General features: G+C 45.5%; 1 protein-coding gene across 4 annotated transcripts in view; it reads right to left on the minus strand.

Annotated features, from left to right (window-relative positions):
- SLC9A9 (solute carrier family 9 member A9) overlaps positions 1–25358 on the minus strand; it is a 511594-nt gene that overhangs the window by 9550 nt on the left and 476686 nt on the right. The window contains exon 15 of one of the 4 annotated variants that reach the window (XR_011527597.1): positions 6449–8997. The exons of the other annotated variants lie outside the window; for them this stretch is intronic. The gene's annotated coding sequence lies outside the window, so the exon portion shown is untranslated. Of the gene's footprint in view, positions 1–6448; positions 8998–25358 lie in introns of those variants that run through there. 4 annotated transcript variants of the gene reach the window in all.

Raw genomic sequence — 25358 nt, forward strand, 5'->3', positions numbered from 1 at the left:
TTCCAGTTCTGCACTGGGCACTTGCGGAGAACATAGGAGTGGGATCCTATCTTTGCAGCGCCCACTCTATTTCAAGAAAAACTGTGAAGATGGCACCGTCCCCTAGGCTATCCACGAAGTTCTGATTTAAAAACAAGGAAAAGGCAGAAACCCTCTATTCACACGCAGGTGAGCATATGCTCCTTCGGTTGACAATTCTAACCTTTACCATCTTAAAGAAAATTGCCCTGGACAACTGCTGGGGCAGAAAGACAGCAGCAGATGCCAGAATAAAAACACGCTGATGGGTGAGCAGAACTGCCTGGAGTAATCCAGCAAGCAGTGACTGCAGCCCCCTTCAGCCTGGGCTCTGAGCTGTTACTCAAATGTCTGTTTGGTGAAGGGCTCTCTCTTCAAGGCTGGGCTGGTGTGTCCCTTCCTCCCGGTAGCCTTCTTGAACCTGCCATGCTGAAGCACTTCAGCTCCATGGCAACATGCACATACCTGCCTGACAGCATTTATCACATCGTCTTGAAGCTAATTGTTCACGTCTCCCTCTCCCTCTTTAGACTCTAAGCCCCTTGAGGGCAAGAACTTTATTATTTTTAAAAATCTTTTTATTGCAAAATGAAAAAGGGAGACATCAAACTTCACAAATCCAATGTATAGCTTAATGGATCATTACAAGGCACGGCAACCAGCCAGGCCAGGAAACAGAACATTGCCACCCACCCCCTATCCCCATCTAAGCCCCTTCCGGGTGTGTCTCATCCTAATCAAAACCCCTCCCTCTCCCCACAAGGAGCAGCTATCCTCACTTTTGTACTAATCACTTCCTTGAGTCTGTGTTATAGTTTTATCACTCAAGTGTGCGCTCTGACACACTACAGTGTGGGCTTGCCTATGAAAAAAATATTGTATGTTTAAGTCCATAGCTTCCTCCTCCACCCTTCTAATTTCTTTATGAATTATCTGCTGAAGAATCTGGGCCATTTGACCTTTGGAGTTTCCCACGGCCTGAGTTTTGCTGATTGCAAACTCACGTGCAGCCCAGCGTGGTCCTCTGCCCTTGGTGTTTCCTGCAGGTTGCCAGCTGGATCCAGAGATTGGATTAGGTTCAGGTTCTATTCGACCCCTTTGTCGGGACTAAAGAAGGCACATCGTATGTGGTTGCTGAGTGGCCACTGATGTGTAATACCTCTGTCTATTTGCTCACTGGGGATTGCAAATAGTGAAATTCTATCTTTTTTATTTTATTAGGTAGAATACTTTTATAAAGAGACATTTTCATTTATGCTATTGGGATATTCAGTGAAATAGTCAATGCAGGAAAGGCAAGATAAATGCTTGATTTTTTCTATTTACCAGTTTTCAAGATAATGATTGGTTATCATCCTCCGAAGATGACCGATTCTTTGTTTAAACATCATTATAAAGTAATGAATTTAAATGCATTTGATTGCAATATTATCCTTGTTGAAGCTCAAATTAACCCACAATCTTTGGTCAGTGTGAGTCTTTTCACATTGGCTCCTGCGTCCTATTGACATGATGGCATTGTCTTTGATAGCTTCCTTGTCATTTGTATGACAAGTTGTTCCAGGCTCATCTTGTGCGTCTCCTGTTTCAGACCTCAAACCAACCATTTCTCCAAAACTCTCCAGTTTCTTTTAGCAAGAAATGGCATTTTAACAGCACAATCTGGGCACCACGCGTTGCCATATAAGGTGAGGTGCTGGCAAATGTTTAACAACCGACTCCCTCTCTCTGTAGAAAAAAAAAAGGCCTGGATTTGTAGTGTTTCCCAATTTCCATGGTGTAAACATTCCCATTGTGACTGAATTCATTATACCAACATGAAGTCGATAAATGTGATGTTGGGACAAGATGTGCACAGTCTGTCCTCACCAGCTACTGCAAACCCCCTTCACCACGCTGCTGGTGATACATCTCAGGAGTCCTATGGATATTTCCAGTTCAAGTTCAGGCATTTCTGATTCTCAAGGACACAGAGAATGTAGAATTAGAATATTCTATAATTACTCGTTTGTCTTATCCTGTATTACACATAGTCTCAAAGTAATAATACTGTTCTACCACAATGGTAATTACATACTACATTGAACAATTTTGCATATCCTCCCTCCATTCTAACCTCCCACTAAAAAACCCTATAGTACAACTGTCTGTACTGTATCAACACTGTCAGATCATACAGGCACCACCTTCTGTGCTCTCTCACTGCCCTCATTTAGTCCCAGCTCTCCAGGTAACTGTATTTAATGCTCACCTCCAGGCCTGGGTCAATGTCTCTCTAGTCATTTTGATTCCCTGCAGCTCATTCTTTAGCAGATTCCTTGAGGAGGACTCATGGGAACATGAGGCTTGTTCAAGAACTGAGTTCTTGTATGTTGACAACAGCTTGTGCCCTTTATATCTTGAAAGTCCGTTTTCCTGGAAGTAAAATTGTTGGCTTATACTTTCTTCATTTGATTATCTTAAATACGTTTTTATTTTCTTTTGACACAGGGTGTTGTTCCTGAGAAGTCTAATGAAAATATAATTTTCTTCACCTTATAGATCACATTTTTTTTCCTAGAGGCCCAAAGGACTTTTTCTTTAAAGTTCATTAATTTCACTAACACTTTTCTGATGTTTGCTGTTCTAGGTTGATATTCTCAGACACATGGTGTGGTTTTTCAATGTGTAGTTCCAATATGTTAAATGTGTTGTCATTTCTGGAAAGTTCTCTTGAATGAGTACTTGTTCTGTTTCCTAGCTTTGTTTTTTTCCTCAGAGACTCCTGTTTTCTGGATGATCAACCTTCTTCGCCTATCTTCAATATTTACGACTTCCTCTTGAATCCATTTTATCTTTTTCTTCATTCCTTTTTGATTTAAAAAAATTTTCTTTTTCTACCTGCTATTTCTCTTAAGGTATCATCCATTATGTTTATTTGGTTTTGTATTCCTTCTGATTCACTATTCATTTCTGAAATGCTTTTTTTCTTTATTTTAAATTATTTCCAGAGTTTTTCCCCCTAATTCTGATATATTGTTCTTTCATATCTTGTATCATTTTCTTAATGTCTTTTAACTTGTTTCAATACAGTATGTGGTAGTTCTGATCTATTTATGAGCATGTCTTTCTGGTTTGTTTTCATTGTCTGTATGGATGTTATTCTGCTCTTTATCCTCTTTTTTTTCTTATAATAAGTCTGTGTGAGATTTGACTTCTATTCTTTTCTGTTGTTCATTTTTATGTGAAATTATTTTCCCGAACTTGTAGAATGAGGCAGGAAAGCTTTTTAGCTTCACAGAGGTCCCTCTTCTGTCGTTTTTATGCAGTGCTAAGCATGGTGACCTGCATTCTGTGCTTTCCTGCCCCATTTCTCTCCCCAGCTGGTCTGGACCTCGTCTTTCCTTCCTCACACTTGTCTCTATCCAGCTCAATTTTGATTTCACTCCAGGCCGTTTCTCCTGGGTGGAGGGCCCTGTCCTGGAAGGGAGCCCCGGTGGATCCGTTTTGAGGGCTCTCAGGGGCCCCGAATGCTCCAGCCCCTTCAGTCCTTCCTGCTGGGACCATTCACTTACTCCTAGTGGAGAAGCCAACACTCCCCACTCCCTACCCCTACTCCAGTTTTAGAGAAGTTTATCCAGTTGGCCCAAAGACCCTTTCCAGGAAATTCTATGGGCTATTTAGGAGTTCTCCCATTTTCGGGTCCATCAGACGCTACCCTAGGGCTTCCGTTTTCCTCCTGCGTGGACACTTGTGGTATTGGTGGTTTGTCTCTACTCACTGGTAATTTGGAGTTTGTGAGAAAACTTGCCTCTAGTTTTGTTGGAAATGTGTCCATGGGGTTTTGGTTTTGTTATCGATTTGTTCTGCCTATTTTATATGGAGATCTGGAGAGACTGAAAGACTATGCTGTTGATGCCACTGCTGTCTTCCCAGAATCCTCCAGGAACTATTTTATTTGATCTTCTATCCTTGGTGATTAGTGTCTAGCACATTACTAATGAATGGGGACGTGGTCTAGTTAGATTTTTAAATTGAACTCTGAATGAACTGCCTAAGTTAACTGGGAACTATGATTCAAACAATGTAGCTTTTTTTTTTAAAGACTGTTTCATAAATTTTATTATTGTTTAATCATTGACAGATGCTCTGCACACTAATAACATCTTTTTGGAACAATGTAGCTTTGATTTATCAAAATCAACTCCCCAGGTCACCGCCAGGTGAGTCAGATGGTGTCTGGAGCCATAGTGGTTAACCTAGGACTTGCCTCTCTGAAAAAAATGCCTGCGCACTCATCATTTGCATACAATTTCACGTGACTTTCAGAGAGTTCCCAGATACCTGGAAACCCATCCATGCTCCACGAGAGGTCGTGAGTTAGGAAGCTCTGGTCAGGAGTGATTAAGTATTAAGGACTAGGGCAGACTAAAGGCCGATAAAATGGGATGCTTGCTATCCTATTTGTACTGGGGGTTGGTTTTATCAGTGATATCTACAGGATCTACCTATCAAATGTTAAGATAATTCTTTTGAGCTTCTTGGTTCCAGACAGACAATCCAGGGACAGAGAAAGGGCAGTGGAGTTTGTTGGAAAGGTTAATGGAAAGAAGACAGTTGTAGGATACCAAAGCAACCAGCTTAAGTAGGGCAAGTGGACGCAAGATAAACAGATAAACACAAGATAAAAGGGGGAAATACTGGAATCATGAGGCTGGAGGAAACCTGAGAGTTCATCTGACCCACAGCCTTGGATCTTAATACAGAAGAAAATCCTAACCCGGGTTTCTCTGAGTGTGGTCCCTGACAATCTGCATCCTAATCCCCTGTTATGCTTGTTAAAATGCAGATTCCTTGGCTCTTAAACCTGACCCCCTGGGGTGGAGCCTAGTAATCTGCATTTTAACAATCCCCTGAAAACCAGTGGTCTAAATGATGCAGAGCAGAATGGTGTCCGGTCTCTTGAAGGACTCTGGATGTGGAGGTGCCACATCTGTGAGCTGCACAGTGCAATAATAATAATAATGACAATAACATTACTTTTACTCTTATTACTATTGCTTCTCCTCCTACTATTGTGTCCTTGAAACTCTTCCCTTTGGACACAGGATGGGATCAAAAGATTTGTAGGAATCTTTGCTGCCTATCAGAGGTAGCTGAAATCCATTTGTACCATATTGAACGTCACATTTGGCTCAAGTTATTTTGAGAGAAAATAATTTTGGAGGAAAATGCTGCTGCTGCTTACATGGAATGAGTCTTGTCTTTTGGTGGCCTTCTGGTTAGGGGCAGTGCCACCCAGACCCAGGCCCTCTCTGTGAGCTTACTAAGATTTTGGCGACAGGCCTTTATGGGTTGCCTCCCTGGAAGCATGTTGAACTGAGCTCTGAGAAGTAACTCTGCTCCAGGTCTCCACTCTGGTTTGGGGGGAAATTTCTATTTGATTTCTCCTCCCCAAACTGAGTGGATGCGGTCTTGTGAGAGTTGGAGCCTTGGCTCCAGAATTCATATTTCAGACGGAGGCGGTCAGCACTGCCCAAGCTCTCAGGCTCATCCAGTACCCCATGGGGCCGCGTCCTACCCTTGCCTCTCGGAATGGAGTGTGAGCCTGGGGGGGACCAGTCCTCGTGTGGGCTTGGGCAGGGAGCCCATGGGGATGCATAATTGTACTCATCTTTGGGAGTACCTTTGGGAAATAGAAACAGTCACTTTTGCACTGGCAACTGCAGTGTGGACACTATGGTTCAGAATTCTCAGAATATGAAGTTAAGGAGGAGACCGCCATTGATACTTTCACGGGGAGGGAGACAGCAGACACCTAACACAGATGGCTGAGGTTCTGGCTGCTGTGACTGCTTCTCAATTTGAGCAAATTCTCTCAAACTCTTTGGACCTCGATTTTCTCCTTATTATGGAAGCCCATGATGCTCTGTTAGATCCAGTTAGGTAATTATTTAGAGTTTGCAATTACCGTGTGTGTTCATTTCCCAGGACTGCTGTAACAAACCATCACGAACTGGGCGGCTCAGAACAGCAGAAATGCATTGTCTCAGAGTTCTGGAGGCTACAAGTCTGAGATCCAGGTGTTGGCAGGGATGGCTCCTTCTGAGGCTCTGTGGGAGAATCTGTCCCATGCTACTCTCCTAGCTTCCGGTGATGGCCAGCACTCCTTGGTGGTCCTTGGCTTGTAGTTGCTTCACTCCAATCTCTACCTCCATGTTCCCATGCTGTTCGCTCTGTGTCTTCACATGATTGTCTTCATATTGGATTCGGGACCCACCCTTTCCCAGCATGACCTCAGCTTAACTAATTATATCTGCCTTGAACCTATTTCCAAATAAGGTCACATTTTGAGGTACTGGGGGGTTAGGACTTCAACACACCTTTTTTTTTTGAGGAAACAATTCAGCCTATAACTTCCTGCTATTTCTGAATAACCCCAAGTCTTCTGTTTATTTTTTAGTAGTAGTTAAAAAGACAGACAGGCTGGGTTTGAATCATAGCTCTGCCACTTATTATCTATGACTGGGCAAATTTCCTAAGCTCTTTGAGCCTCATTTTCATCACCCATAAAATAAAAATAGCTTACAATAGTAACCTCTAAGGGAGAGGACTAAGTGAGTTAAAAATAGATAGAATTTTTAGCATCGTTCCAGGCACATAACAAGAACTCAGTAAATGTTAGTTAACATTATTATTTTTTCACTGTGTCCCTTGAGGAGTTATAAGTATTAGAAATATACTTCAAACATCCCTAAGTCAATTTACTCATGAAACACCCACCACATGCCCTGCAGAGTTCATAATATTTCTTGTGCTGCTGCTGGAGACCCAGGAAAGATATTGCAAAGTTTCTCTCAGAAGATTCCCTTCTATTCTTGGAGCAGTGCCCTACACGGTGGTACCCAGGGAGGCTCATTGTTTCGTGACAGCAGGATTTCAATCAAGCACTTATATTACGAGGTCCTGGCACAGGAAAGACCTGTCAGGAAGGAGGTGCTTACTCAGAAGGTGCTGTGTTCATGTTGGGCATCGGGTGTTCAATGTCACCTTGCAGCAGCCCTTTCTCATCATCATGTCTGTCTCTCTGGGCCTTAGCTGTCCTTGAGGCAGCTCTAACTTTCCTATACTCTATGGACACCTCTCTTCTTGAACCTTCAGCAACTCCTTAGTAGAACGCATGCCCTGTGGCTCTTTGAGGAAAACAAAGCTCACACACACTCTCTCACCCACACATAACCCTCAGCAATGCTGACTGCTGTAACCCACTGAGTGTGCTACGGGTACAGGAATGGAGGTTTGTGACATTGGGTTATTTTTGAGCTATGGAATGAAGCCCATTCAGGAGAGTTTAGAAACTCTATTTCCTTTGGCTGAGCAGACACAAGAGGAGTCCTTTGTTGTCATAGGGTCACATGTCATAAATAATCACATTCTCCTCTCCAGGAGCATTTTTCTCTGAGATGTAGTCACTTTCAAACTTTTTTTCACCTCTAACCCCTACCTGGAAATACATTTTACAATTGCTGCTCAGTACATGCCCCAACATCTGCTCAACCACACACACACAAAACTAGAAATGCTTCTGTGATGCGCTTGGATCTACTCCTATTCTATTCGATTCCGTTCTCCGTCTTCCATTATGCTTACACTGCACATAGCTAGTATTCACCAGTATCCAGTTCTCCTCCTCTTTCTGGTACCTGAAGTAGGTACATCAGCATCCTTGATGTAGGTGGGACTAAATGACTAATTCTGGCTGATGTCCTGTGGTCATAAGGGACTACTGTCACTTCTACTCTGAAACATAGGGAGCCAGCATGCAACCCCCCAGCTGACTCTTTCCCCGCTACAGAGACCCAAGGAGGCCTCAGGTTGAGATAGTGGAGCTGCGGATCAAAGCCGCCTGGAGCACTGAGTTACCACAGGGAGGACAGTCGCTCTAGAGGGTCACCCACATCCTTAGCAGCCTTTAAGTGGGAGAGAAATAAAACTGCTTAATGGGCCACTGAGATTTGGGAAATGTTTGTTACCACAGTATAGTCGATTCTGTCCTAACCAATGCAGTATTCTCTACTATTGCATTTTTTATAAATGCTGGTCTTGAGTTGGTTAAATGATTCTATGACCCATATAGGTAGCCTCCTATGGCTTGCAAATCATATTTCTAAAGCATCTGCCACATCAATAGTCCCGAAGTATAGACAGAGAGAGAGCGTCATAGGGGAGGCAGAGTGTACACCAGCGCTGTCTCTCCTTGGGGTCCTAAGTTCCCAGGATTCATTGACTTAAGGACGAGGTGGTTGTGTCACTAGGGACCTAGAGAGTTAGGTTGCAATTGCTTTGGCAGGGGAGGCACCAGGGACTGGTTTCAAAGGTGATGAGTAGCGGACTTAGCCTTTCTGTGAGGTTTTGCCTTTTAGATGCACATGGATCCAGATTCAGGTCTCACAGATCCTGCGTTTTATCAATGGGCCTATGTGCATTGAGCACCCAGATTACAGGTGTATCCTGCTTATTATTAAAAGAAGTAGGAGTACAAAAGCATGACTGCCACTCACGTACCGCCATGCGGTGAGATCAGAGGACGCGTCCTTGGCTAGATAGCTGAACTTCCCTGCCCTCCCTGGCCCCGCCCCCTTCTCTTTCCAACCTTATTCCCACATTCTTTCACAAGACTTAGTTTCTGAAAAATGAAATTAAGCACTGATTCCTGTTTATGTATCACTGTCCCTCTGGGTCTTTGCATCTGTTCTTCCTCCCATTTGAACAGCTTTTCTTGGCACTTGGAAATCCCCAATCCACTCAGACAGCTCAGCCGTTTGTGCCTCTGAAGTCCCACTGATCTTCCATCACTGGTCTCCCAGGCCTGACGACGCTCTCCCTTCTGATTGTTAAAGTACAGCTCTCCTGCTCCACTCCCACAGGAACCACAGCTGCTTTGCTTTCAGCTTTCCATCTCGGGGTTCCACACAAAATTCCAGCCAAACAAAAGGGTTCCTGTGCACGGTAATAACCACAACACACAACCTAATGTTAGAGAATCCACTGACTTAGAAAACAAGGTTGGTTTACTAAGATTGACACGGAAGGCCTTTCTAGGCTACTCACAGTTCCCATATCCACCAAGTACCTTCCTAACTTTTGTCTTTGCATGCTCTGTCTCCATTACCAGGAAGGTCCTTCCTCACTTTGTCTTTTGAGAAGTCCTGTTTGTTCTTTAAAGCCTGTGGGACAGATTGCTATTTGCTTACCCAATATCCAGGCTCCCTTTCCTCCTTACAATAGAAGGAGGTTCTATTTCTTCAGCAGATGGATGGGCAACGAAATGAAGAAGTTTGTTGGGTAGAATTTCTAGAGACGCTCCTTAGAGAGAATATCAGTTTTGCCCATTTTCCCTTATTGCCTGGATCTTGAATGAGCTGTCTGGAGCTCCAGCAGCCATTTTGGCTTATGTAGAAACTTATACTAAGGATGGTAGAGGAGAAAGGTAGGAATCATAGGAATACTGACGATATCATGGAATTCTGTTACCAGTTGTAGATTGTATAATGCTGGACTTATTTACATGAACGGAAAATCTCTATTTTGATTAAGCCATTTTTATTTGGATTTTTTTGGTTATATGCAGCCAGACATAATCCTAATAGATTTACAGTTCATTTCAAGTAATACCTCTTTGTCACTCTCCTTATACCCCAACTAGAGAATTTCTCACTTGGATGCCCACAGGCCTTCATTCACACCTCTCTGATTACATTAATCATAACATAGCAGAATTATTCGACTATATATCTCCTCTTCTGTTAGGAGGAACATTGTCTCGTTCCTTTTTGTATCTGCAGTGTGCTTAATGCCCAGTAGCCGGAAATGAGTCCTCTCAATTGATGTTTGTTGAATTGAATGGAGACCTGAAAAGGATTTAGGGTTTTCTGTTAACATGAAAATTCTTTGGGGAAGGGTATTATATGAAACCTGAACCTTACTTGGGATTCAGTTGGCAAGAAATAAAGTCATGGGAAAGGACGCTGGATGGGGGCCTTCGAGACAGGAGTGTGAGAGATGGGCAGCTGCACCGGCCTAAGGAAAGGTGGGAAAAACCTCAGCCATGGGTTTCAGCCTGTCTGCATCTCCCCAGGGCAGCTCTTGTTTGCTCTCGTGCTTTCCCGTATACAAAACCTCACTCTCCGAGAGGAGACTGCCTGCATTAGGAAAGCTTTACATTGCCCGCCTGCCTCTCTGAGAGGCAAGGCCTCTCTCCCGAGACTGGGTATCACAGATAACTGGCTCCTTGAGCATATCTGCAAGTCCCTGCTGTGTGCCCCAATCCTGTGCCCTCGGTCCTCCCAAACCACTTTGGAAGGGCCTGTCACTCTTGAGTTGCAAGATTAAATGAATGCATGTTTGGATAAGATGCTTTTGGCCCCTAGATCAAAGTCTGCACTGCTCGGGGTCTAGACCCCTTTCAGAGCAAGTATAAAACCTGCCCTCCCCTTCAGGCGAATTATGGGTGCAAAAGGAGAGGAGCTCTACTCATATCACCGTGCCAACACAGCTTCTCAGGGTAGATCTCAGACGGCGGGCTCGGAAACTGATGGCTGAGAAAACGGAAAGACGCACTTTCTATTAAAACCACTCAAAAGTGGTATTGGCATTGACAAATATGATCCTTTGGCTAAATAAAACCACTGGAGAGCAAATTAAACCATGTCTCATGATATGATTATTCTCTCCTTGTAAAAATAATAAGAAGTGTTTTGGTAGATTTGCTGTGTTTGTGCATCTGCTTTAATAAACAGTTCCAGGGACTTTTTTTTTTTGGTAAGTCGCAGATTTGAACTTAAGCCAAACCAGTGGCAGGAGCTGTCTTCATTGCCATGGAGAAGGAAGAGAAAGCACTGAGTCGTCATACAATTTCACTCTCCTAAATCAAACCTTCCATTTGCCGCGATTATTTACCATTGCTTTGTAATTGTGAGCAGCCAGCTGAGTGAGCTGGAAGTCTATTCATTCTTTAAAGTGACATAAAGTGGCACTCAGAGTCCCAAACGATAATTGTTCTTTTCTCTTTGTTAATATCCAACCGCTGCTGGGAGTTCAGTGAAAGACTCATTTAATGCCAGCTCCAGAAATTTCTGTGGGATTTGCCTCTTGGCCTCTTTTTGAAACCCAATTTGAAATCACTCTCAGGCATTGGGAAGGCTGACTGGATTGTGACCTTCAGTCAGAATTCCTCTCTAAACATTTTAGCAGGATGGAGAACTTGCCCCCATTTACATCCCTCTATGACCCAATGAGGGTCATGAGTAGGGAGAATTGGCAGTTTCTCAGAAATATGATTACCTTGAGGACGTTTCCAGCATGAACTGAATCTTAGGAACTGGAGTTTGCTAAGGAAACTAGATCTAAGGAGATTTCCACCTAACCTAGTAGGACACTGATGCCTGGACAAAGACATGAAGCCTATGGGAAGCACTCCCCAGTGGTGGGAGGATGCTTGCTCTTCAGCCATGCTCTCAGGGGTTCCCCCACCTCTCCTGGAAGTGATCACTTACTGGTAATCTGCCAAATCTAGTAAAACTTTCTGCTGACAATAGGAGTGATAGAGATAGTTGCACCCTTTGGCTCTAAGAGGTTTCAAACACCCCTGAGATCACTGTTGATCAACTACAAATAGGAATATGGAAGGTAAATATGTGCTGATGTCAATGGGCCTTTTTACAGCGTGGATGAGTTCTTGCTATTCTGGCCCCCCAATTTCAAATTCTATGCAAATATCATTGAGTTTCTGACCTGGGTTAGAATCAAAAAAAGCAAGCTCATGCCCCTCTGCTGCTCTGACTCAAAATTGCAACACTAACAGCATTAAGCATTTTCAAAACACTAATTATGTTGAAAGCTCTGCATTAAGCACTTTATATGAATAATTTTCTTTAATCTTGGCAGGTAGCTGTATCATTATCCCCAGTTTGTAGGTGAGGAAACTGAGGCAGAGGAGCCAGCCCATGGCCACATAGCTGGGAAGTGGTGAAGCCAGGACGTGAACTCAGGTTGCAGTACTGCCAGCCCAACTCCCGCTCGCTTTGACTCTGGAGCTCAGCACAGCATGCAGAGCCCTGGCCTCGGAAAAAGTCCTCAGAGGGGCCTCTTGGAAAAGACCTTCACTCTTCTGCATTCTCTGAGGCTGCTTCAGCCCCAATCATACCTGAGGCCGTCAACCCAGTAGGTGACAGCAGCCCAGGAACTTTGTGGCATGATTCATGGCTTGGGTTGGGAGCAGAATTACCCACCATTTGGTAGAAAAGATTTGCCATGGGGGAGTTTACTGGAGACTTCCATTTGCAATGGCTGGAGTTTTAATATTTTGTCCCATGTATCCGGTTCCTTGAGGAAAAAGAAGAGGAGGAGAAGACAGCAGGGACACCACGGAGGAGGAGCCGAGATCTCTCCCTTCCCCCTTTCTCTCTACTACAGTGTTGAGGTTCTACTCACGAGCTGTCGTGTTTTGAGCATTTTAGGAAATGAATACGCAGTTGAGGGAGTGAGATGTGATTTATAACCCAGACCCCAGGAGAGGTTGGATTATAGAGGTTAGAAACGTGCCTAGAACCGAAAGATTCTCCTCTTTCAACCAACAAAAGGGAGGCCAAGAACATTCAAAAGTTGGTGATTTTGGAAGTTGGGGAATTTTTGCATTCCATGTGCCATCTGCTGACTGAATGCTAGTTGTTATCATTTTCTCCTAATTGAGCTTCTTTTTTTCTGTTGCTGATTTTAAGAGTGTTTGCATAAGAAGGCATGTGTGTGCCCTGGAGTGGTAGTGGTAGGGAAGGGCTGGGGCCTTGATTAACCTCAGGACCTGCCTGAGAGCTATGGCGAGGCCCTGCCCATGTGAACAGTGCTCCTGGACACAGAGAATCTAGGACCTTCCTGAGGATTTGCAGGCGGCCAGGCCAAGCATTCCAGGCTCCCTCTGTGGGCTGCTGGAGGGCCGCAGGGCTCCTGATGCCATTCAGAGCCCTTGGAGGAAATCTGATGATGTGAAAGGAGGCCAAGACATCTCAGTTCAGGCACTGCCGTGGGTCTGCCAATCACCGAGGGTTACTGCCTGGTGACATCCCCTCTGGCTCCCAACCGTCCTTTCAGCTGGGGCCTCGCAGAGTGTTCTTGCTCAGGCGAAGGCTGCATTGTTCTGGACTGTGGCGTGATAGTCTTTTTCTCCCACTGATTCTTCCCGGTTTAGGGATACAGCTCCAGATCCAACTGGAGCTGGAAGGCCATCACTTCGGATTTCAAGGACTGCTGAGAAGCGTCAGAATGGCATCTTCTGATGTTTCCTCCAGGAAGCAAACTACTCAGATTAACTCTAGACTCTTTAGCATAAAACTTCAGTGTCTGATAAACTGTGAGACTGGTGCCACTGCAGGTCACCTTTGAGTCATTATAGCCCCTGTCATCAGAAGTCTGAAAGCAAAATGTGGCTCCCCTCTGTCTGGACCTCATGAGGTGTGCATCAGCAAAATTCTCCATCTCTCAGGTCCCTCTCTGTCCTGGGAACTGGGCCGGCGGGGGACGGAAGACAACTGCTGGCGAGCAGGGGAGGCCCAGGAATGCCCAGCAAGGCAACTCTATATGGGCAGCCAGCACTGACCTGCAGGAGGGGGCCAAGCTGATAGCGTGTCCTATTCCATGCTTGACCTGCAGCTTGGCCAGCTCATACCTTGGGCAAAAGTTTTTGCTTTGCCAATTTAGAAGATTGTTAATAAAGCAAACTGTGATTTACGTGATGACAAAAAAAAAAAAGAAAAAAAAAAAGGCTGTCAAGATGCAAGCATCAAAGTGTGTTATGCACCAGAAGGTAAAATCCTTTCACCCCTTCTTTCTACTCTGGGTGCTTCTCTTGCTGTGCTGCCCAATGGGAGCTTCTCTTGTGATTTTGTCTCTTTTCTATGATTCACAGGTTACTGAAGTTGAAAGAAGAACCTGGAGCGGATCGCCCATTGTTTTGATTTATCCTTGCAAATTCTCTGTCTCCTTGCCTACGCTGTAGGCGCTGACTCTATAGCTCTTCCCTCAGGGTCTGAAACGATTCCCGTTGCTGCTTTTCGTGCAGCCCGGTACAGTCATTTTTCCTTCTTCTGCTCAGCCCCTTGTCCCTCAGTGGTAATGGAATAATAGTGAGTTAGTTTATAGAATCGTTGTATCTATAGATCTTTGCATTTTAATTAGGAATGGCCTGGGTTAAGAGGAGAATTCACATGAAGTGGATGCCAAAGGGGATTTTAGAGATTAAAAAATTTCCCAGAGACAAATGATTTGGTTTTTCCAGGAGGGCTCAAAATTACAAGTGCTTACACTTAAGTATAACTAGGATGGTGTTCTCCAGAAGATTCTGGCCTGTACCAAAAAATGTCTTCTTGAAAGAAAAACAAATTTAGGCTTTTGATCGATTTGTTTTTATTCAGAAAAGCTGAAATGGAATTAGTTTTATATGTGGAGGAGCGGTCATTTCTCCTACTGCTGACAGTACTACAATAGGAAAAAATGGAGCATTTCCTTCTGAACAGAATTATAGTGAATTGAGAACTAAAGAGCTTATGGAAAATAGCTTTCAAATGATTATTTTTGTTTGCTTAAATGCTTGATTATGATGATTGTAATTTCATCTATACACAGAGAGAGCAAGGAAAAAAAGCTAAGCCTAGACTCCCGTTATAACAAATCCAAAAAAAGACATCACACTTTATGAAATCCAAATGCCCATAGGTTTCTTGGGACTGCTAAGTAAAATATAAATACATGGTTCATGTTCTACTTATTTGCATTTTCAGGGCCAAGAATTCTTTCTAGGCTTTCTTTGAAAGGTTTACCTTGGCCTTGGGTCATTGTAACGACTTATGAAATAAAACTTGAATTTGGGATTTTCTTGCTTTACATGTAAAGGTTGGCCCTCTGAATTACAATGAGAAGTCTGCAGATGGCTCAGGGCTCCAGACATGGAGCTCATTCCAGTCCCTGAACCGGACAGTGTGAGTGAGATGATTTCATCACCGCTAGAGAGGGGCCGCCTCCCAGTACAGCATCACTACCGAGCACAGCCCTAGTGACAGCGATGTTCCATGAAGAAATTTTTCTTGTTTCTTGCTTAGAAAGAGTAGGATCACTACAGACATGTAGTCATTTTACTTCTCAGACTCTGACCAAGATGAATAACATTAATAAGCCTTGAACCAAGAACCTAAAGCCAAAAATGGTTGGATAATCAAATACAGAACTTCAAACGACCTTGGAAGATCCAAGGGCTGCCATGGCAATTTAAAGCTCTGATCTTCTCTGGGCAAAAGCAAACTAAATCCCTTTGCCTCTGCCCTCATCCAACCTGCACGATGGGCCCAGGATGATGAGGAAGCAGTGACAAAAGAACTGACCCTGCTGGTGGATCATCCGTCAGGGGGCCGGTGAATGGCTTCGAGAGCATTCCATTGTCAGACTGTAAACCTGCCTCAGCCTGACAAAGGACTGAGACCACTTGATAACAGCTGGTCTGCTCAGCTGGGCCGTCAGTGGTAGCCCAGGCTGGAAGCGGATGGTTCTGTGCTCACGGTGGGTGGGAGGGATGCGTACGGGGCCCTTGTCTACACCCGCTCTGTTGTAGGGCCAAACAGAGGAGCTTGGTCTTGGAGGCTCAAGACACTGCCTTCCAAACAACAGCCAGTGACACGTCGTGCCAGTAACAAGGCTGCTCTGTACACTTTGACTTGGCTTTTTGTTTCATTCAGTTTCAAGAATGTTTCTGAATCATTTTTAAAAAATGTCCCTTTGTCTTTACCCTTTCAGCCCTGAAGCTATGGAAAAGACCAAGACACAGCAAGGACACTCCACATTTATTAGGCCAAAATTGACCTCCTTTTCTCCCTCTCCCCCAGACCTGATCCTCCCCTTTTGCTCCCTGGCTTGTTGAAGCCTCCATCACCCACTTTCATGCTCATGCATGGGCCTGACCTCCACCTCTCTCTTCTCCCTTTCCCACTACAGCCAAACAGTCAATCAATCAGCTAAAGAACTCCCTGTTCATCCATCCATCCATCCAACCATCCATTGATCCATCCATCCATCCATCCATCCATCTAACCATCCACTATCCATGTCTCTCCAGCTCACAGCTGCTGCCCTTACCCAGGCTGCTAGCACCTCTCCCCTGGGTGGCTGCCACAGTCTCCTCACTGGTCTAGGGGCTCAGCTGACCAGCCCCAGCTCACTGCCCCACCTCCACTCCCATTCACAGCCAGAGTAGTTCTTCTGTGACGCTGACTGGATCATGGTACTTCCCTGCCTACAACCCCATCAAAGGCTTCCCACAGCCCTGAGGAGTCTAAACTCCTCAGCACGATGCAGCTGGGCCCTTTGAGACCTGCCTCCTGCCTCCTTCAATGTCACTGCATGTGCTGGGTCCTGTCTTCTTTCGTTCCTCCCACTTGCTATTTCCTCCACCTGAGTGTGACTCCACCACTGTCCCTGGCTACCTCCTCCTCCTCAGTTTAGGACTCAACTCAAGTGCCAGCTCCTCTGAGAAGGCTTCCCGGCCCTCCCTCCTCTGGACTTCCACAGACTCACCCTTTACAATTAGGGGTCATGTAATCTATTCTCAAAAAGTAGGACACTGATGGGAGTGAAGGGGGTATCTGCACATGTTATACACAGACAACAGGTGTAATGGGGACAGACCCAGGAAAACCAGGGTGTGTGGTCCTCTAATCATGGCATTTATCACAGCTTCAAATCACTTGCTAACTGGCCAGGCCTCCCCCACCCTACCTGGCAGACTGCAAGTTCCTGGATAACAGAGAATGCCCAGTTTCCAATGTAGCTGCTTGCAGAGTTGGTGCTCAATCCACATTTTTTTGTTAAATAAATGAGGGAAGGGATGAATATGGCTGAAACAAATAGGAATCTGGTCACGTGGTCCCAGACTCCAGAGTTCAATGAGAAACCATTTGTCCTCAGACCCTGCTGGCAGGTCTTGCTGTCCAATGGAGCCTGGTCTTCTCTGTTTCCTCTCTGAAGAAGCCCTCAGCCACTACAAATGGCACAGAAAAGGGGTGTACTAGATTACCTTGCTAACATCCCCCCCTGCCAAACTCTGAATCGTGAAGCACACCTGGCAGAAATGAAGCCGAGGGGTTGGGTCTCAAAGTTTGTTTTACGGAGGATACATACCTTAGGGTGTTAAGACATATTACATGATAAGTGCGTTCTGCGTCCAAATAAGTCATGGAAATTAAGCATATCTCTTTATTGCTAAGACCCTTCTAACCACGTGAAGTCAGCAGTGTTTCTCAAATTTAGATAGACCCAGAACCTAGTCCCCTTACCTCTCCTATCTCCCAGACTCCATGTTCCACAGAACCTACTTTGAAAACCAATAAAATCATGTTGCCCAGACGTCTCTCGGTAGGTGAAAGCTTTGAGTCCCTCAAGGTCAGGGCTATACTTTGTTTCTCTCTTCCCATTGCCTAGACCAGGACCTGGCACACAGCCGATGCTCAAAAAATGTTTGTTGCATGTGAACTGGAGTGTCACGCATTCACCAGAGGACAGAAGAGCCCCGGTTGGGGAAGCCCGTAAGCCTGCTCCGCCAGCCCTGCAGGTGCCTTAGGAACAGGAGGATGCTGACTTGCCTGAAAATGACCTGGGGAACGAGGAGGTTGGTGAAGCTTGTCTTTCACACCCTGTCCCCTCCCGTTGAGCGGTGCCTCACAAGGAGGCTTGGCCTCACACCCAGTTCCATCCCCAGCTTTGCAGCATCCACTCCCACGGGATTTGGCTGTCAGTGTCTGTTCACCAAAGCGCTAAGCTGCTGAGGCTCAGTCTCACCCAGTGCTGTTTGCCTTAGATGGTTCCTGCTGACTAACACCCTCTGGCCTCACGGGAGAGCAGCTCGGGTGGCAGAAGGCCAGGTGGCAGAGCTTATTTTGAGCAGGATTCTGCCCCCTGCCACACACATCGTATTCCTCACTCTGCCCACTTGTGAGTCTGGCCCTGACCATGTACCAGAGCCAAACGTCCTCTCCACCCACCCAGAGGGCTGGCTGTGCGGCCTCGCGGGCAGTGTTCAGGAGGCAGGAGGGGGAGCTGTTGGGCCTGAAGCGCAAACCCAACCTAAAACCACCCAATAGCAGAGGCAAAAAGGATGGGGCAGGTTTAAAGAGTCTGTCTGGAAGAATTTTTTGCAGTGTTACTTTGATTTTTTTTTTCTTCTGAGATACCATTCTTTCTTTCAAATTAACTATTTTTTTTATAGAATGACAACATTTCATGAAGCTACAAGCTGAATCTCTTCCTTTTCCACTGTCCTATTTCCCATCTAAAAGGGAAAAAAAGTCAGGAAATGCCAAAGTGAAATTTTGCAGTTGAGCCAATATGAGCTGCAAGTGAGTCCAGCTGGAGGGACTGTCGCCCACACGGGTGCTCCAAAGCAACGAGGGATGTGGCCCGAGGGGCCTCTCACCCACATTCCCTTTGCTCCTACAGACAGGAGCCATCCTCTTGCTCCTTCCCCGCCTAACCTGCCACTCCAGCCGGAACAGCAGGCCTGGGCTGGGGGCGGAGAAGCAGCAGAAGCCCCTCCATTGAGCACGTGGGAGGAGGACACAGAGCCAGAGAAGCCCCTGCAGCCCCTGGGGTGGGGCTCAGCTGCCCTGGGATAGATGATGACAATGTGTGGCCTCATCACTTCCGGTCAGGTGTCACCTCCAAGTGAGTTCAGTCTGGGCTGGCTCTGCCGCCAAATGAACCAGGAAACTCCTCTGCTTTTCAGGGCACTGGATTTCTGAACTCCTGCTGACAGCTGTGGGCTCACACTATAATTTCCACTGACCAAGTGAGTCAACTGAGCACCAGAAAGGTTAGGGAATTTGGCTCCATTCATACATCTGGGATTTGAACCCGACTCGGCCCAGTTCCAGAGCCCATATTCTTTCTGCTATATCCTGCCTCCTGCTGGCCACGTGGAGGTCCTCTCAGCTTTCCTGTGTCCGCTGAGCAGCCCTTGGGGCTGGGGGATGTCCCAGAGCTGTAAAATGAGGGGTGTGGACCTCGAAGTTTCCTTCCTGATCTTGCATTCCAGGACTCTAAGCAAACACATGTTCCACTGTCTAAAATGGGGTTCTCACCTAAGTGGACGCCTAGGAAGAGACACCTGCCCCCTTTAGTACCTCTTTTCCAAAATGCAAGACCCCCGGTGCCTTGGGCCAAGTGGCATGTGTGAGCCTGGATCCCTCTGTGCCTTGATGGCCCTTGCAGCATAGGTGCTCTTAACCGAGACAGGGGCCTGGGGCGGAACACCTGCTGGCAGACAGAATAGAAGACGCTAACGACACTAAGGCCCCAGAGCTGTCATTAGAGCTCTGATTTCTTTCCTTTTTCTTTTTTTGGAGATGGTGGGAGAAGAGGCCCTTTAAATTGGAAGATGTATGGGTATAAATCTCTCTTCCTATCTATCTTTATTTTGGAGTGTGTTTAAGGATAATATTATATGCATTCCTCTCCCCATATATCTCTATGCTTCTATCAATTCATAAATAAAATATACAGCTGCTCGGCTAAAACGTATCACTTGTCTGCAAGATTCCTCCTGCAGGTTAACGGCTCCTGCCAGGGGAGCTGCCCCGCTTTGCGCTGACTTTCAATGACCTACTTGTGTGCGCTGGCGCAGGCCGGGCTGAACAAGTGGCCTGGCAGATAGGTGCATCTGCATGTCTTCCCCATTCTTACCTTATTTTAGTATCATTTGGCTTCACTCTGCCAAAAACCAATCGTATGTGCATGAAGTTTGCTCTGCGATCACACCTTTAGATAGGAAACCTGTTACGAACAGATCCTTTTGGAAATGGCTGGGGAAGGGAGACTAATTCATGCTGTTTATCATTCACAGCTGCTGACCAATTATGCTAATTCATGCTGTTCTGTTATTGGCATAATTGGCATTTTCCCGATAATTGTCTTTGCATCCTCAGTGCTTATGGGAGAGAGGACCTTCGAGATGGAATCCACCTGAGGACTGGGCATCGCTGAGCGCTGAGCGAGTTTACGTTCTGTTATTGAATGTGATCTGAGACTGCGGTCAGCAGCTGTGAATTTTAGTATGTCACTGTCAATCATGGGCGCTTATCTGAGTCTTATTTGGCCTGGAATTGGAAATTCCTGCATAAGGTGACACTCAAGCATCGGGTAGCTTCAGAATCAGAAGTCATTTAATCTCCATGATCAGATTTTAAAAGATGATTCCTACAGTATTTACTAATACTCAATAATTGCATCTTTTAGCAAAAGTCAATGTTTTGAATGCCTCTGTAACCCTTATAGGAGGTATTCATGGTTAAAACCAAGCATCCAATTAGGAACCAGAGAGCAAAAAAGAGAAGGAAAATTTTTATAAACCTCTTTTCTTACACACATCTGTAAAAACAAACAGAATAAGATGAGATGATGAAACATAAATTCATATAAAATGTTGGAGAATATACTCAGCCTAGTAAAGCATTGGTGCATTAAAAATAATTCTGTTTCTTGTAAACTAAATTACAAAGAGTTGGATAAAAAAAATCAATGGACTATTATTTATGTTCCATTTAATCCAGGTGCTTTAATAATGTCTATCTGGCCAAATACAGTATTGATTTTTCATTGCTGTGGGATTCACGTAACCTCAAATAAAACTAAAAACTACACTCAAATCGCCTGCCCTCTCCTGTAATTGTTGGTGTTTACAGTGGGAAAGAACACGCTGAGTGTAAGCCACTGAGGGAGGAAGGAGATGGAAGAGCCGTGGTGTTCTGCCCGCTTTCAGCTGACAAAGACTTAGAGGAGGTGAGAGATGATAGGAAAGATACACACTGGTCTCTGCCCCCAGTTCCTGAAACCTTGTCACTTCCTGGGTGATCAGAGCCCTGGGGCATCTTTCGTTCTAATGAGGAGACTCTGGATGACTCCTGGACGGGGCCATCCCTGGAAAGACCAGGCCATGACTAGGAGCTTGGGACTTTCAGCTCCACCTCCCACCCTCCAGAGAGGGGAGAGGGGCTGGAAACTGACTTCGTAATTGGTCATGCCTACGTGAGGAAGTGTTCACGGGATCCCAATGGCAGGGGGGTCGGAGAACTCCCAGGTAAGTGAACACATCCACATTCACCCCAACTCCACGAGGGCAGAAGCTCCTGTGCTGGGGACCCTCCCAGACCTCACCCCGTGTATGTCTTCACCTGGCTGTCCATCTGTATCCTTTACCATATCCTGGTAAATACCACATACCTTAAGCCTATAAACGTAAGTGTTTCCCCAAGTTCTGTGAGCCACTTTAGCAAATTAATGGATGCTGAGGAGGGTGTTCTGGGAACCTCGGATCTGGAGCTGGCTGGTCAGCAGCACAGGTGACAACCTGGGCTTGTGACTGGCATCTGAAGGGGAACAGTCTTGTGGGACTGAGCTTGCCTGTGGGATTTGAGGCTGACTCTGGGTGCATGTGTCAGAATTGAGTCAAATTGCAGGACACCCAGCTGGTGTCCAAGACTTGCTTGTTGTGGGGACTGCCCCCCATTTGGTGACCAGGAGAGCCAGAGTGAAGGGTGGTGTGCGAGTAGGAGAACAGCTCACAGGAGAGAGGCACCGCGGGGAAGAACCGGGTTTCTCCCTCAGCTGGAAGGAAAGCTCTGGGCCTTTCCTGTCAGTGGGGTAAGGCTCCAATCCTGACCGTGCATTTTCAAATCTTAACAAGGCAAGACTATTGCCAAACAAGGTCCCCAGTAGGTATGCGACAAGGAAGCATAGAAGCGTAGAGGGGAGCCTGCCTCAGACAAAATGAGAAGTTTCAGGGTCTATTTCACATTAACTTCTTGAGGAAATCAGCTGGATTCTAAGTTGGTTGTTCAAATACTGAAAGAAAAGAAATTCATGGACAAGGGAGGGTGGAGGGTGGACAGTGGCAACCCCTGGGGCCTTGCTCAAGCTCCTTCTCACAGGCCTTGTGTACTATAACTTCTAATAATCGCCTTATTTAAATCTGATCCTGACTGTGTAATTCAGACACGAGTGTCTCCATTTTGCTGATGAAGAAACTGAACGCTCAGGAAGGTTGAGTTATTTGCTTAAGGTCACACAGCTCCTACTTAGCAGGAATAGGATTCCAACCTTGGTTGGGCAACATGTTCTTTCTACACATGGCCCATGTAGGAAATAGAATTATGTCTACAATAACATTATCATGAGGGTTAATATTCACAATTTCAATTAGTGTTTATGACAATTTTCATCTGCAAGAAGAAGGAGCTGATAGAAGTTCAGTGATAACTTTTATCTATGATAAAGTTTAATAATTTGATATTACTGGTTTAGAAAAAGCTGAGGTTATCTCTGGTTTTCCATGAGCTGAATTTGGTTCGTAGATAGGTTTTGTTTCGCCTAATGATGAAACATCTGATGTTTAAGAATTTTTTGAGCTAACATTAAACCAAATGGGAAAGCTTATATAAAATCTGACTTCTAGTTTCTCCTGAACAACCAGCAGACCTGGCAGTCGAGTCTGCACTCCTGAAAGGTAACAATTAGTCAGTTCTCAGTAGCAGCTGTTCACTTTAGAGGTTGTCTATAATTCTCCATTTTGTCATAGTCCCCGCCAATCTCTAATGTCTCCTCAACACTGAAGCCATACGTTGATTGCTTTTACTTCTTTTCTTTGACTCCCTCAAATCTGGCAGCTCCCTGTTCTTGCACTGCCTGCCTTGTCCCTGTAGGTACTTTAAAGAAAGCAGTAAAAGCTAGAAGAAGAGAGACTTGCGTTCAAAAACCTACTACACCACTCGTCAGTTCTGTGATCTCAGGCTATAGCCCATTAACCACTCTGAACCTCAGAGTCCTCATGTGTTACATGGGAATGATGAATAGTTTGGGGAAGATTAAATAAAATAGTCCATGAGATTATGGACGGTAAATGTTAACTGACTCTAAAACATTCTCAGACATTTCTTAGAGAAATTTTGCCCCTCCCCAATCCACAGAGGATGCTGTAACTGACAGTGTACCTACAGCCTCTCATATCCATCCTCACAGCTAACCTTTCTAATCACCTATACCCTTTTCTAGACCATTTGTCCCTTTTTAAAATTTCCTCTTTAGCCAAGTGATTTTTAATTGTGCTCAGACCATTTCCAACATGACTGTAATTACATAGCAACATTTTTTCACAATACAAAATGGAACAATTGAGCAAAATGTGCAAAGGCTCCTGCCCTCCCCCGCAACACCTTTTCACATGGCTGCTCATGGCATCCCTTCTTTGTCCGTTGAGAGAGGAAGCCCCAGACTTCTTGGCATGTGGCTACCATTGTGGATATTTCCATTATCGCTCCTATTTCAGGGGCCTGCAATAGTTAATAACATGGCTTTGCCCATCATGTCTGAATAACTTCTTTCTTAATTTTAATCTATGAGTCAGCCATGGTAGTGGTATATGTACCTGGAAGGGGCAATGGGGAGTGGAACTTGGAGTCCCATCAGTGACAAGTAAATAGTAACCCTTGGGCTAGATGCAGATTTTCAGAGTCCCAGGCCCGACTTAACCTCAAACAAGAGAGAAAATGGTCCATTGAGGCCCCTACAGAAATAACTGACCTGCATTTTTGGGAAAAGCATATAATTCGCATAAAATTACTCAGAGTAGAGAACCGCTTTCTCCTTGCATGCACGAGAAAGGCTGAGACAAAATTTGTGTTTTGCCTGCTGAATTCTCTACAGAGCTTATCTATTTGGACCAAGTGTTGGAAGAGCATCCCTCTTCTTGGGGTTCAGGTTAACCACTGTGTGTCCATCCTGTGGCTGAATAGGATGAGCGGTAAGTGGGTGTTTAGAGGTTGTGCTGGCAGGCGTTGGGGCAAATGGACGGACAAGGAAGTCTGTGTGGATCCACACCCAATGCGGACCTTGAACCAGGTGTCCATCTCATTCTGTGATTGAGTTAGCCAGCATCCTTTTTGTTTTACTTGGATCATAGCTCAGAGCCTCGTTGCATCCAATGGCGTGAACGCGAGCTCTCCCTGGGGAATGGGGAGGATGTGGCTCACCAGCACCATCTTCATGTGCTCCTTCCTCTTGGGAGTTCATTTCGCAAGTTCTAGATGTGGCAAAGAAGTTCCCTGGTCTTCTGAAGAGTAAAGCTCAAGGCTGCTTAGTGGGGCGTTGGCACCGCAGGGCCCGCTGCCTTGGAACAGATGCTGCCAGTTAAGAATAGATTTCTAAGTGTTTCAGGGCGCTCAGGCACAGCTGAGCCGTTTCACTTTTCGTGGCTGGTCTATTCTTATGCTTTGAGAGCAGCTCCCCTCCCTAGTGCAGCGAGAACACAGAACACAGGAAAAGGTTGTTGAATTAGGCATCCTGGGGGCTTTGAGTAGGCGGATCTGTTTTGGGAGCTTGCTCAGAGAGTTCTGGAATCCAGTCATTCCAGATACTGAGTGTGTCCTAAGATCTTTACCTTTCCTGCTGGAGGGCAAGGAACCCGGGAGCACAGGGTGTGTGGGACAGAGCCTGGGGCCACCACTGCCACTTTGCAATTTTAGGCTTGAGCCTCAGTTTCCCTATTTCTCAGACAGGCATCACTGTATTAAATGAGACGACGGGTGAGCAAAATATGTATGCTGGCATCACTGCACGCCTGATGCCCGGCATACAGCAGATGCTCAAGGATGTCAGTTCTCTCTTCCCTTTCTGATGCCCACGTGTTTGCTGCCCTAGCAGAAAGTGGGTTGAAGGCATGGAAAGAGTATTTAATATTTTATCTGTTATCCATCATTTACTTTCTCTGTTCTGAGGCATTACAGCTCTTCCCTGAGAGGTAAAGAAAGCCCTAGGAAGATTAAATCAGCATGTAAATTTCTGCTTAGTTCGAAGCTAAGCCCGGTAAGACATCTCTGTTTGCAGAGAAGCTGCAGCCTGTAGCAGGGCTCGGGCACAAGAGCTGCACGCAGGCAGGGCCATCGGGGCTGCTTGCATTAGTGCGCTGGTTCTCAAATGAGTGAACACGGAATCACCTGCAGGGCTTGTTAAAACAGCTTGCCAGGTGGGACCTGAACATCTGCATTTCTTACACTTCCCAGATGATGCTGATGCTCCTGGTCTGGGGACCACACTTGGAGAAACACTACTTCGCAGGGGGAGGAGGCATGCAGGTGGTTGGGACTCTTGGACTCTGGGACCATTATGGCCTTAAGAAGCTGCATGACCTTAGGCAAGTCACTTCAGCCCTAGGAGACAGCTTCTTCTTTGTCCAACTATGGGCAAAAAGTATAATATAGAGCAGAGCTTCCTAATCTTTT

Source organism: Equus przewalskii, chromosome 15 (assembly GCF_037783145.1).
Source record: "Equus przewalskii isolate Varuska chromosome 15, EquPr2, whole genome shotgun sequence".
NCBI classification, from domain to species: Eukaryota; Metazoa; Chordata; class Mammalia; order Perissodactyla; family Equidae; genus Equus; species Equus przewalskii.